At 38.5% G+C, this 14,899-nt stretch overlaps 1 non-coding gene across 1 annotated transcript; it reads left to right on the top strand.

Annotated features, from left to right (window-relative positions):
* The first annotated feature begins 10,782 nt into the window (after positions 1-10,782).
* Positions 10,783-10,889, top strand: LOC130952061 (small nucleolar RNA R71). The gene has a single exon (XR_009074242.1). It is a non-coding gene; the product is annotated as a small nucleolar RNA R71 (small nucleolar RNA).
* Positions 10,890-14,899: the final 4,010 nt, after the last annotated feature.

The following is a 14,899-nucleotide window of genomic DNA, read 5'->3' as shown; positions in this document are numbered from 1 at the left end:
GTTAATTCTTTGAGGAGGGTAGAATCTTGCCAAAAACTTGTTCACCACTTCTTCCCAATTTGTTAAGCTCTCTTTTGGGAAGGATTCAAGCCACTTGGATGCTTTGTCCCTGAGTGAAAAAGGGAACAAAAACAGCCTATAGACATCCGTGTGGACTCCATTAGACTTCATAGTGTCACAAATTCTCAGGAAGGTGGTTAGATGTTGATTGGGGTCTTCTTGGGGTCTTCTCAAAGTTGTTGGCATGTATGGTGGGCTTTTGGATTCTACTTCCACAGTTTCCTGGGTTTAGATTGATGTAAGAGCCTAGAACTCTCCTCTCTTGCCTAACATGATTTGCAGGGCCTTTTCTGGCATGGTTGTGATCCTCTCCTTCTTGATTATTTTCCAAGTTCTCCTCCATGTTTGTTTCAAAATACTCTTCCTCTTCCTCAGCACCAACAACTCCTTTCCCTCTTGCTTCCCTCCTTAGTTTCCAGAGGGTCCTTTCAGGTTCTGAATCGAAGGAAGTTGAAGCTCCCCCTCTTCTCCCTGTCATACAACTAACAAAGCACACAGCAAATGATGAAATGAAGAGATTATTCTTGTTAGAGTGATTTTTAGTGTGAGTGGTGTAAATTAACAAACAGTTAGTGGGTTAGTAAACAGAATTGAAAATAATAACAAAGAAAGAAAGAAACAGAGAGGGTATAGGGGATGAGGAAGAAACTAAACAAACTGAAGGTAAACAACTGAATAAAGTAAACAAACAAAAGAAAAATGCTCAATCTAGTGAACTTCCAACTTAATCATTGTTGATACAAAATCAATCCCCAGCAACGGCGCCATAAACTTGATGCACAAAAACTTGTGTCTCAACAAATTTCCCTTCGGCAAGTATACTGAGTTATCGTCAAGTAAAAACTCACAATAGAGTGAGGTCGAATCCCACAGGGATCGATTGGTCAAGCAACTTTAGTTGGAAGAGTATGCTAGTTGAGCTAAACAGAATGTAGTTTGAGAATTACAGAAAATTAAATGGCGGGAAAGTAAATAGCAGAAAATAAAGTGCAGAATCTTAAATGGGAATTTGGGGAAATGAGCATGGAAATAAATGATAGAAAGTAAAGAGGATGGGTAAGATCAGAAATGGGGAATTCATTGGGCTCAGGAGATGTTGTATTCTCCAGATCAAATTCATTTTCATCTCTTCCTCAATCAAAGCATCTATTGATCTCCTTGGCAATCTTAGGTGATTGGGTTCCAATTCCATGGCAACCCAATCTCTCTAAGCTTGAACAATTGCCCAATTCCTTGATTTAATTGCTCATGGGAAGAGATGAAGTATGGTCATTGATTATACCACATGTATTTCCAAATCAAAGTGTTGGGAGGATTACATGTCATTATATCCGCCCAGACCCCAATTTGGTCCAACATGAGAAAGCATTTCTAGCATGACCTCCTCATCCCTTTTCCAAGGCTTAGAGGAGATCCAATTATGGAGAGTTTCTTTTCCAAGACAACTAACCAATTGAATTAAGATCGAAAGCTTTCTAGTAAATCAAAAGAGAAGAAAGAAGAAAAAGAATGAAAACTATATTTGATCCATCAAATTACAACAGAGCTCCCTAACCTAATGAAAGGGGTTTAGTTGTTCATAGCTCTAGAAATGAAAAATGGCAGAGAAGAATACATGCTTAGCTAAAAGTGCAGAAAAGTAAATATACAGAGGGTAGTTCTCCAAAGTGCCAAGCTTCTCTATAGTTCAAAACTACTCCTATATATACTACTCTTCTTGATCTTTTAGTGAGTTCTCTACGTCCTGGATGTGGGCCTTAGATCTTGAGTTGAAGCAGTTACAATTTTTAGTGGGCTCAGCTTGCAGAAAAGTGTGAGTTAGGCATGGGCGTTAGTGATGTTAACGTTAAGTGAGATTGTGGGTTCGAGAACGTTAGTGGCAATCACCTTTTTCACTAACGTTCCAACCCCATATAGCCCATGTTACCTCCAACGTTAGTGGCACTAACGTGACCACTAGCGTTACCTTATGAACCTTCGCAAGCGTTATTGGGACTCACCTTTCCCAATAACGTTGCCTTGTTCCCCTTGTCCCTACGTTAGAGTTCACGTTAGTATAACTAACGTGGCTCTTAACGTGGGTATGCCTCATCCTCGAGAGCGTTAGTGACACTTACCTTTGTCACTAACGCTCCAAGTGCCCTTACTCTCCACGTTAGAGCTCACATTAACTAAGTCAACGTGACCACTAACGTGGTAGTGAATGCCATCTCCAACGTTAGTGACAAAGGTGAGTGTCACTGACGTTGGCTCATCAATCTTAGCTCCACATTAACTTTCACGTTAGTGGTCTTAACGTGACCACTAACGTGGACAATGCTAGTTTGATCCAACGTTAGTGACAAAGGTGAGTGTCACTAACATTGGCATTGTTCCTCTTTTCCACGTTAGAGTTCACGTTAACTAAGTTAACGTGACTCTTATCGTGCCTCATTGCCAAATTTTGGAGCGTTAATGGTGTTCACGTTTACCACTAACGCTGGAGCTCTCTTTGTCTCCACGTTAAGTACCACGTTGACCTAGTTAACGTGGCAATTAACGTGGGCTTATGATGGCTTCGCAGGCGTTATTGGTGATCACTTTTCTTATTAACGTTGCAAGCTCATTCCCATTCCACGTTAGTGGTCACGTTAACTAGGTTAACGTGGCTACTAACGTGGTTCTTCCTTGCTTCCTTTGTCCTGAAATCAAGCAAATAAAGTGCATCAAAGCTCTAGCCAAAGTCATGAGATTATCCATCATCAATTTGTCATTCAATTCTTGCAAAATCCTCATGAAATCATGTAAAATTCATAATAGTTGCTTGAATCAAGGTGTGAGTGTATTTTCATCCAAAACTTGTCTTATTCTCTAAGAAAATGCATGAAACTATCCTAAATAGTAAAGAAAAGGTCAGTGAAACTGGCCTAGATGCCCTGGCATCACTAATCATCTGTCGGTTCTTGATCATGTCAAAATAGAATCCAGTGATTCTTTTGCGTCTGTCACTATGCCCAACAATCGCGAGTTTGAAGCTCGTCACAGTCATTCAATCCCTGAATCCTACTCGGAATACCACAGACAAGGTTTAGACTTTCTGGATTCTCAAGAATGGCTGCCATTAATTCTAGCTTATACCACGAAGATTCTGATTAAGGAATCCAAGAGATACACGCTCGATCTAAGGTAGAACGGAAGTGGTAGTCAGGCACGCGTTCATAAGGACGGATGATGATGAATGTCACGGATCATCACATCCATCAGGTTGAAGTACATCGAATATCTTAGAATAGAATAAGCTTGAATTGAATAGAAGAACAATAGTAATTGCATTAGTTCTCGAGCTACAGCAGAGCTCCACACCTTAATCTATGGTCCGAGAGGCCAGCCCCCAAAACCTGATTAATAGTCTCCTAAGATGAACAATTGATTAAAACTGAGACCAAAGATGTGGTCAAAAGACGCCTGGTACAATAGTAAAAAGTTCTATTTATACTAAACTAGCTACTAGGGTTTACAGAAATAAGTCTAAGTGGAGAAATCCACTTCTGGGGCCCACTTTAGTGTGTGCTTAGGCTGAGCTTGAGCTTTACACATGCAGAGGCTTCTCTTGGAGTTAAATGCCAAGTTGTAACGTCTGTTTGGCGTTTAACTCTGGTTTGTAATGTGTTTCTGGCGTTTTACTCCGGAATGCAGCATGGAACTGGCGTTGAACGCCAGTTTGCATCATCTAAGATCGAACAAAGTATAGATCATTATATATTGCTGGAAAGATCTGAATGTCTACTTTCCAACGCAGTTAAGAGCGCGCCATTTAGAGTTTCGTAGCTTCAGAAAATCCATTTTGAGTGCAGAGAGGTCAGAATCCAACAGCATCAGCAGTCCTTTGTCAGCCTCCTATCAGATTTTTTCTCAGGTCCCTCAATTTCAGCCAGAAAATACCTGAAATCATAGAAAAACACAAACTCATAGTAAAGTCCAGAAATATGAATTTTTCTTAAAAACTAATAAAAACATCCCTAAAAGTAGCTAGATCCTACTAAAAAGTACCTAAAAACAATGCCAAAAAGCGTATAAATTATCCGCTCATCACAACACCAAACCTAAATTATTGCTTGTCCCCAAGCAACTGAAAACCAATTAGGATAAAAAGAAGAGAATATACTATAAATCCAAAAATATCAATGAATATTAGTTCTAATTAGATGAGCGGGACTTGTAGCTTTTTGCTTTTGAATAGTTTTGGCATCTCACTTTATCCCTTGAAGTTTAGAATGATTGACATCTATATGAACTCAGAATTCAGATAGTGTTATTGATTCTCCTAGTTTAGTATGTTGATTCTTGAACACAGCTACTTTATGAGTCTTGGTCGTGGCCCTAAGCACTTTATTTTCCAGTATTACCACCGGATACATAAATGCCACAGACACATGACTGGGTGAACCTTTTCAGATTGTGACTCAGCTTTGCTAAAGTCCCCAGTTAGAGGTGTCCAGAGCTCTTAAGCACACTCTTTTTGCTTTGGATCATGACTTTAACCACTCAATCTCAAGCTTTTCACTTGGACCTGCATGCGACAAGCACATGGTTAGGGACAGCTTGATTTAGCCACTTAGGCCTGGATTTTATTTCCTTGGGCCCTCCTATCCATTGATTCTCAAAGCCTTGGATCTTTTTTACCCTTGCCATTTGGTTTCAAGGGCTATAGGCTTTTTCTGCTTGCTTTTTCTTTTTCTTTTAAATATATATATATATATATATTTTCCATTTTTTTCGCAAGTTTTTGTTGTTCATTGCTTTTTCTTGCTTCAAGAATCAATTTTATGATTTTTCAGATAATCAATAACATTTATCTTTTTCATCATTCTTTCAAGGGCCAACAATTTTAACATTCATAAATATAATTAAACTAATTTCAAGGATTTTAACAATTTTAAGATAAAAAATATGCATTGTTCAAGCATTCATTCAGAAAACAAAAAGTATTGTCACCACATCAATATAATTAAACTAATTTCAAGGATGAATTTGAAACTCATGTACTTCTTGTTCATTTGAATTAAAAACATTTTTCATTTAAGAAAGGTGAAGGATTCATGGAATTATTCATAGCATTAAGACATAGACACTAGACACTAATGATCATGTAGTAAAGACACAAACATAGACAAACATAAAGCATAAAGTCAAAAAACAGAGAGATAAGAACAAGGAAGTTAAGGAATGAGTCCACCTTAGTGAGGGTGGCGCCTTCTTCTTGAAGAACCAAAGGTGCTCTTGAGCTCCTCTATGTCTCTTCCTTGCCTCTGTTGCTTGATCCTTAGTGATTTTGGTGCTCCTATCCTTAGCTGCTCCCAATAATTGTGTGGAGGAAAATGTATCCCCTGAGGTATCTCAGGGATTTCTTGATGAGGGAATTCCTCATGCTCTTGTTGAGGTCCATGAGTGGGCTCTCTTGATGTGCAGTCAAATGCTCTACTAGTGAGCTATGGACCCTTGAGATGAATCTCTCCATCTCCCATGACTCGGAGGTGGAAGCTTTTGTCTTCCCTTTCCTCTTTCTAGAGGTTTCTCCGGCCTTAGGTGCCATCAATGGTTATGGAAAAACAAAAAAGCTATGCTTTTACCACACCAAACTTAGAATGTTGCTCATCCACGAGCAAAAGAAGAAAGAATGGATGAAGAAGAAGAAGATATGGAAGAGAGGGAGAGAGATGTGTATTCGGCCAAGGGGAGAAGTATTGATGGTTGTGTGTGAAGAATGAAGGAGTGTTGATGGGTTTATATAGGAATGGGAGGGGTATAGGTTCGGTCATTTAGGGTGGGTTTGGGAGGGAAAGGGATTTTGAATTTGAAGGTAGGTGGGGTTTATGGGGAAGAGAGGATGGATGTGAATGGTGAAGAGGTGATGGGGAAGAGTGATTGAGGTGATTGGTGAATGATGTTTGGGGAAGAGTGTTATGAAAAGTTGTGAGAGAGAGGGAGAAGGTAGGTGGGGATCCTATGGGGTCCACAGATATTGAGGTGATCCTGTGGGGTCCACAGATCCTGAAGTGTCAAGGATTTCTCATCCATGCACCCTTTAGGCGTGTAAAATGCCCTCTGTATGCAATCCTGGCGTTTAACGCCAGACTGTAGCATGTTTCTGTTGTTAAACCCCACTTCCATGCTTGTTTTGGGCGTTCAACGCCAATCTGCAGCATGTTTCTGGCGTTGAACGCCACTTCCATGCTTGTTTCTGGCGTTTAACGCCAGCTCTCCTCAGGGTGTAATCCTAGCGTTTAAATGCCAGACTGCTGTTTATTTTTGGCATTCAACGCCAGCTTTATGCTTTGTTCTAGCGTTGAACGCCAGCCAGATGCTCCTTACTAGCGTTTAAACGCCAGTAAGCTCTTCCTCCAGGGTGTGCTTTGGTGCACGAAATTATGATCACTACTTTTCACAACTCAATTAATCCCTAGTAATGGCCCCCAAAGACTTGGTGCTCAATACCATGGCATAAACACAACTTCGCACAACTAACCAGCAAGTGCACTGGGTCGTCCAAGTAATAAACCTTACGCGAGTAAGGGTTGATCCCACGGAGATTGTTGGTATGAAGCAAGCTATGGTCACCTTGTAAATCTTAGTCAGGCAGACTCAAATGAGTATGGGTGATGAATGAAACTTAAAGATAAAGATAGAGATACTTATGCAATTCATTGGTAAGAACTTCAGATAAGCGAATGGAGATGCGTTGTCCCTTCCGTCTCTCTGCTTTCCTACTGTCTTCATCCAATCCTTCTTACTCCTTTCCATGGCAAGCTTATGCAAGGGTTTCACCGTTGTCAGTGGCTACCTCCCATCCTCTCAGTTGAAATGTTCAACGCACCCTGTCACGGCACGGCTATCCATCTGTCGGTTCTCAATCAGGCCGGAATAGAATCCAGTCATTCTTTTGCGTCTGTCACTAACGCCCCGCCCTTAGGAGTTTGAAGCTCGTCACAGTCATTCAATCATTGAATCCTACTCAGAATACCACAGACAAGGTTAGACCTTCCGGATTCTCTTGAATGCCGCCATCAGTTCTAGCCTATACCACGAAGACTCTGATCTCACGGAATGGCTGGCTCGGTTGTCAGGCGATCAACCATGCGTCGTGTATCAGGAATCCAAGAGATATTCACCCAATCTAAGGTAGAACGGAGGTGGTTGTCAGTCACACGTTCATAGGTGAGAATGATGATGAGTGTCACGGATCATCACATTCATCAAGTTGAAGAACAAGTGATATCTTGGAACATGAACAAGCGGAATTGAATAGAAGAACAATAGTAATTGCATTAATACTCGAGGTACAGCAGAGCTCCACACCTTAATCTATGGTGTGTAGAAACTCCACCGTTGAAAATACATAAGAACAAGAGTGATCATTGGCTTCGGTCCCAAAGAGGGAACCAGAAGAACCAAGATGAAAATACAATAGTAAAAGGTCCTATTTATAGGAAACTAGTAGCCTAAGAATTACAAAGATGAGCAAATGACATAAAAATCCACTTCCGGGCCCACTTGGTGTGTGCTTGGGCTGAGCATTGAAGCATTTTCGTGTAGAGACTCTTCTTGGAGTTAAACGCCAGCTTTTATGCCAGTTTGGGCGTTTAACACCCATTTTGGTGCCAGTTCCGGCGTTTAACGCTGGGAATTCTGAAGGTGACTTTGAACGCCAGTTTGGGCCATCAAATCTTGGGCAAAGTATGGACTATCATATATTGCTGGAAAGCCCAGGATGTCTACTTTCCAACGCCGTTGAGAGCGCGCCTATTGGGCTTCTGTAGCTCCAGAAAATCCACTTCGAATGCAGGGAGGTCAGAATCCAACAGCATCTGCAGTCCTTTTCAGTCTCTGAATCAGATTTTTGCTCAGGTCCCTCAATTTCAGCCAGAAAATACCTGAAATCACAGAAAAACACACAAACTCATAGTAAAGTCCAGAAAATTGAATTTTAACTAAAAACTAATAAAAATATACTAAAAACTAACTAAATCCTACTAAAAACAATGCCAAAAAGCGTACAAATTATCCGCTCATCATGCTTTTTCTTTTTCTTCCGCCAGTAAGCTCTTCTCAAAGGTTATGGTGCCTATGGTACATGATATTAAAAATTTACCAGGATCTTGTTTCTTTGAGGTAGAGTTTGCTGAACCCATGTATCTAGTTCACTAATGAGCAAGGGAGGTTCACCATTCCAAGTCTCATTACCAAACAACTTGGCATTCAGCTTCATGATGGCTCCTAGATATTGAGTAACTTGCTCTTCAGTTATATCTTCATCCTCTTCAAAGGAAGAATAGTTCTCAGAGCTCATGAATGGTAAAGGGAGGTGATGGAGATGCAGAAACTGGTGAATTAAAAATTTATTAAAATAGTTACGTTGCAAGTATAGTTCTTAACTTACCGAGAATCTATCTATCAATTTAGAAATGTGTCACAGAAAGTTTAAATTAAAATTACTGGGAGTTTAAGTCCCAGGTCGTCTCCCAACGAGTTGCAGAAAAGTGTGCTGTTTTATTAATCAGATATTCCAAAAAGAGTTGAGCTAAATAAATTGGGATTTAATTTGAGGAAATTTAAATAATAAAAATAAAAGGCCTTGACTGGGAATTGATTAGTTAGAATCTCTATCATTGATGGTGTGATTGTAAGATTAATTTATAATTAATAGTTGTTCTGTTTGGTTATCCCTTACTAGGTAAGAGAAAGTCAAACAAGTGGAAATGCCAGATCTGTTCACAAGTTGCAACCCACTTAGTTTAAAGGGATTGGCGTCGGTGACAGGATAGCAATCCAACATTTAACCCAATTACAAATTTTTCTTTCAATCCTTCCAACTCAAGAGTTCCTTTTAATCAACTCCCCATCAAGTAATGGAACTATTCACGCATTGTAATTAAAGAATCCATGGCACATGAAAGGGAATTAAAAGAAGACATGATTATTGAAATGGAAATTAACTTGGAAAGAAATAATCCTTGCATTAATTAATCATAAAAGTATCTGAATGACAAAATTGAACATAACAAAGAACATGGAAGAATAAAACCAAGTGAAGAGAACAAACTGGAATGATGAAGTCTTGTTGAGGAAATAACTCTTCTCAATGTTCCAATGCTAAGATCAATTGAAAATTAGAATTCTAAAAAACTAGAGAGAAAAACCTAAGAGAGTGAAAAACTAGCCCTCCAAAAAAAAACTACTCAATGAATTCTCTCTTGTTTCTGCATATTCTCTGACTCTAGTCTGCTGTTCCGGGCCGAAAACTAGGCCAAAGTCGCTGGTTTCAGATTCTGCAGTTTATGCAGATTGCGCATGTCACGCGATCGCGTCGTCCATGCGGACGCGTCGCTGGCGCTTTTCCTCTTCACACGTTCGCGTCGTCCACACTACCGCGTTGCTTGTGCTTTTCAATCTGCGCGGCCGCGCAAGCCATGCGGCCGCGTCACTGCGATTTGCGCTCCTTCACGCGGTCGCGTGAGCCATGCGACCGCGTCACTTTTTGTTGGTTATCTCCTCAAATTCTTGTGTTCCTTCCATTTTTGCTAGCTTCCTCTCTAATCTCTGTCTCATTCATGCCCTATGAAGCCTGAAACACTCGACACACAGATTAGGGCATCGAATGGAATAAAGGAGAATTGAAATTAAATAATTAAAGTCTCTAGGAAGCATTTTTCAAACATGTAATAAAATCAGGAAGGAAATCTAAATGCATACTAAATTGATGAATAAGTGGGTAAGGATCACGACAAAACCACACAATTAAACACAATATAAACTATAAATTAGTGGTTTATCAGGAGGTTCAATGGAATCTCTATGGTCTCTAGGTGAGCCTCAGATTCCTTAGGTTCCTCAATTTGGAACTCCTTTTTGTTTAGAGGACGTCCCAGGAGGTCTTCCTCATTGGGATTCATGTCTTTCCCCTCCTTTGTGCATTCGGCCATATTGATTATATCAATGGCCTTGCACTCTCCTTTTGGATTCTCTTCTGTATTGCTTAGGAGAGTACTAGAAGGAGTTTCAGTAATTTTCTTACTCAGCTGACCCACTTGTGCCTCCAAATTTCTAATCAAGGACCTTGTTTCACTCATGAAACTTAAAGTGGCCTTAGATAGATCAGAGACTGTGTTTGCTAAGCTAGAGGGGCTCTGCTCAGAATTCTCTTTCTATTGCTGAGAAGATGATGGAAAAGGCTTGCCATTGCTAAACCTGTTTTTTCCACCATTATTAAAGCCTTGTTGAGGCTTTTGTTGATCCTTCCATGAGAAATTTGGATGATTTCTCCATGAGGAATTATAGGTGTTTCCATAAGGTTCACCCATGTAATTCACCTCTGCCATTGTAGGGTTCTCGGGATCATAAGTTTTTTCTTCAAAAGATGCCTCTTTAGTACTGTTGGATGTATTTTGTCATCCATTCAGACTCTGAGAAATCATGTTGACTTGCTTAGTCAACATTTTGTTCTGAGCCAATATGGCATTCAGAGCATTAATTTCAAGAACTTCCTTCCTCTGAGGCATCCAATTGTTCACAGGATTCCTTTCAGAAGTGTACATGAACTGGTTATTTGTAACCATGTCAATGAGTTCTTGAGCTTCTGCAGGCATTTTCTTTAGGTGAATGGATCCACCTGCAAAATGGTCCAGTGACATCTTAGACAATTCAGACAGACCATCATATAATATATCCAGGATGGTCCATTCTGAAAGCATGTCAGAAGGACACTTTTTGGTCAACTGCTTGTATCTTTCCCAAGCTTCATAGAGGGATTCACCATCTTTTTGCTTAAAGGTTTGAACATCCACTCTAATCTTACTCAGCTTTTGACGAGGAAAGAACTTGGCCAAGAAGGCCGTGACCAGCTTATCCCAAGAGTTCAGGCTATCTTTTGGTTGAGAGTCCAACCATACTCTAGCTCTGTCTCTTACAGCAAAAGGGAAAAGCATAAGCCTGTAGACCTCGGGATCAACCCCATTGGTCTTAACAGTATCATAGATCTGCAAGAATTCAGTTAAGAACTGAAAAGGATCTTCTGATGGAAGTTCATGAAACTTGTAATTCTGTTGCATTAGAGAAACTAATTGAGGCTTTAGCTCAAAATTGTTTGCTCCAATGGCAGGGATTGAGATGCTTTTTCCATGTAATTTGGAATTTGGTGCAGTAAAGTCACCAAGCATCTTCCATGCATTATTGTTGTTATTATTTTCAGCTGCCATCTCCTTTTCCTGTTCGAAAATTTTAGTTGGGTCCTCTTCAGAGTATTGTGCTTTAGCTGCTCTTAGCTTCCTCTTCAAGGTCTTTTCAGGTTCAGGATCAGCTTCAACAAGAATGCCTTTTTCTTTTTTCCTGCTCATATGAAAGAGAAGAAAACAAAGAAAGAAGAGGAATCCTCTATGTCACATTATAGAGATTCCTTTATGTGAGTAGAAAAAGAGGAGAATAGAAGAAAGAGAAGGAAAAATTTGAACACAGAAGAGAGGAGAGGGTTCAAATTTTTGAGATGAAGAAAAGTGTTAGTAAATGAATAAATAAATAGAAAGAGATGAGAGAGTGAAAATTCGAATATTATTTTTGAAAAAAGGTTAGTGATTTTCGAAAATTAAAAGAAAGAATAAAATTAAAATCTGAAACAATTAGTTAATTAAAAGAATTTTGAAAAAGAATGAGGAATTTTCGAAAATTAGAGAGAGAAAAATAGTTAGATAGTTTTGAAAACGATAAGAAACAAACAAAAAGTCAATTAGTTAGTTGAAAAAGATTCGAAAATCAATTTTGAAAGGATAAGAAGTTAGAACAGATTTTTGAAATTGATTTTGAAAAAGATATGATTTGAAAAAGATATGATTAAAAAGATATTTTGAAAAAGATTTGATTTTTAAAATTAAAATTGATTACTTGACTAACAAGAAACTAAAAGATATGATTCTAGAATTTAAAGATTAGACCTTTCTTAACAAGAAAGTAACAAACTTCAAATTTTTGAATCAATCACATTAATTGTTAGTAAAGTTTTTGAAAATTATGAAATAAAGATAAGAAAAAGATTTTGAAATTACTTTTTAAAATTTTCGAAAAAATAATAAGAAAAATAAAAAAGATTTCATTTTTGAAAAAGATTTTGAAAAGATAGGATTTTTAAAATTTGAAATCTTGGCTTGACTAACAAGAAACAACTTATTTTTAAAAAATTTTGACTAAGTCAACCCAAAGATTTCGAAATTTAGAAGTAAAATAAGGAAAAGATATTTTTTATTTTTGAATTTTTAATGATGAGAGAGAAAAACATAAATATGACCCAAAACATGAAAATTTTGTATCAAAACCAATGATGCATGAAAGAACACTATGAATGTCAAGATGAACACCAAGAACACTTTGAAGGTCAAAATGAACATCAAGATTTATTTTTGAAAATTTTTCAAGAAAAGAAAAACATGCAAGACACCAAACTTAGCAATTTTTCATTTTTAGACACTATGAATGCAAAAATGCATATGAAAAACAACAAAAGACACAAAACAAGAAAATATGAAGATCAAACAAGAAGACTTACCAAGAACAACTTGAAGATCATGAAGTACACATGCATGAATTTTCAAAAAAAGCACAAGTTTTTAAAACATGCAATTGACACCAAACTTAAAAATTGACACCAGACTCAAACAAGAAGCACAAAATATTTTTGGTTTTTATGATTTTATGATTTTTTTTGGGTTTTTTTTCGAAAATAATCTTTAGAAAAACGAAAAAGAGAAAAATAATTTCTTGAAAGATTTTTGAAAACTTTTTGAAAATAAAATTACCTAATCTGAGCAACAAGATGAACCGTCAGTTGTCCAAACTCGAACAATCCCTGGCAACGGCGCCAAAAACTTGGTGCGCGTAAATTGTGATCATCAACAATGGCGCCAATAGACTTGGAGCTCTCAAACGTGAATCACACTTTGTCACAACTTCGCACAACTAACCAGCAAGTGCACTGGGTCGTCCAAGTAATACCTTACGTGAGTAAAGGTCGATCCCACAGAGATTGTTGGTATGAAGCAAGCTATGGTCATCATGTAAATCTCAGTTAGGCGGATAATAAATGGTTATAGAGTTTGATAATTTAAAATATAAATAAAATATAAAATAAAGATAGAGATACTTATGTAAATCATTGGTGGGAATTTCAGATAAGTGTATGGAGATGCTTTATCCCTTTTGAATCTCTGCTTTCCTACTGCTTCATCCAATCATTCTTACTCCTTTCCATGGCAAGATGTATGTAGGGCGTCACTGTTGTCAATGGCTACTTCACATCCTCTCAGTGAAAATGGTCTGAATGCAATGTCACAGCACGGCTAATCATCTATCAGTTCTCGATCATGTCGGAATAGAATCCAGTGATTCTTTTGCGTCTGTCACTATGCCCAACAATCGCGAGTTTGAAGCTCGTCACAGTCATTCAATCACTGAATCCTACTCGGAATACCTAAGACAAGGTTTATACTTTGTGGATTCTCAAGAATGGCCGCCATTAATTCTAGCTTATACCACGAAGATTCTGATTAAGGAATCCAAGAGATACATGCTTGATCGAAGGTAGAACGGAAGTGGTTGTCAGGCACGCGTTCATAAGGACGGATGATGATGAATGTCACGGATCATCACATCCATCAGGTTGAAGTACAGCGAATATCTTAGAATAAGAATAAGCTTGAATTGAATAGAAGAACAATAGTAATTACATTAATTCTCGAGGTACAGCAGAGCTCCACACCTTAATCTATGGTGTGTAGAAACTCCACCGTTAAAAATACATAAGTGATGGTCCAGGCATGCCCGAGAGGCCAGCCCCCAAAACGTGATCAATAGTCTCCTAAGATAAACAATTGATTAAAACTGAGACCAAAGATGTGGTCAAAAGACGCCTAGTACAATAGTAAAAGGTTCTATTTATACTAAACTAGCTACTAGGGTTTACAGAAATAAGTCTAAGTGCAGAAATCCACTTTCGGGGCCCACTTTGGTGTGTGCTTGGGCTGAGCTTGAGCTTTACACGTGCAGAGGCTTCTCTTGGAGTTAAATGACAAGTTGTAACATCTGTTTGGCGTTTAACTCTGGTTTGTGACGTGTTTCTAGCGTTTTACTCCAGAATGCAGCATGAAACTGGCGTTGAATGCCAGCTTGCGTCATCTAAGCTCGAACAAAGTATAAATCATTATATATTACTGGAAAGCCCTGGATGTTACTTTCCAAAGCAGTTGAGAGCGCGCCATTTGGAGTTCTGTAGCTCCAGAAAATCTATTTTGAGTGCAGAAAGGTCAGAATCCAACAACATCAGCAGTCTTTTGTCAGCCTCCTATCAGATTTTTGCTCAGGTCCCTCAATTTCAGCCAGAAAATACCTGAAATCACAGAAAGATACACAAACTCATAGTAAAGTCTAGAAATTTGAATTTTCATAAAAACTATTAAAAACATCCCTAAAAGTAGCTAGATCCTACTAAAAACTACCTAAAAACAATGCCAAAAAGCGTATAAATTATCCGCTCATCATATTGCTTGGGAGAGTACTAGGAAGAGTTTCAGTGATTTTCTTACTTGTACCTCCAAGTTTCTAATGGAGGACCTTGTTTCATTCATGAAACTTAAAGTGGCCTTAGATAGATCAGAGACTATGTTTGCTAAGCTAGAGGGGCTCTGCTCAGAATTCTCTGTCTGTTGCTGAGAAGATGATGGAAAAGGCTTGCTATTGCTAAACCTGTTTCTTCCACCATTATTAAAGCCTTTTTGGGGCATTTGTTGATCCTTCCATGAGAAATTTGGATGATTTCTCCATG

Source organism: Arachis stenosperma, chromosome 9 (genome assembly GCF_014773155.1).
Source record: "Arachis stenosperma cultivar V10309 chromosome 9, arast.V10309.gnm1.PFL2, whole genome shotgun sequence".
NCBI lineage: Eukaryota > Viridiplantae > Streptophyta > Magnoliopsida > Fabales > Fabaceae > Arachis > Arachis stenosperma.
This window is presented reverse-complemented; position numbering and strand designations above follow the sequence as displayed.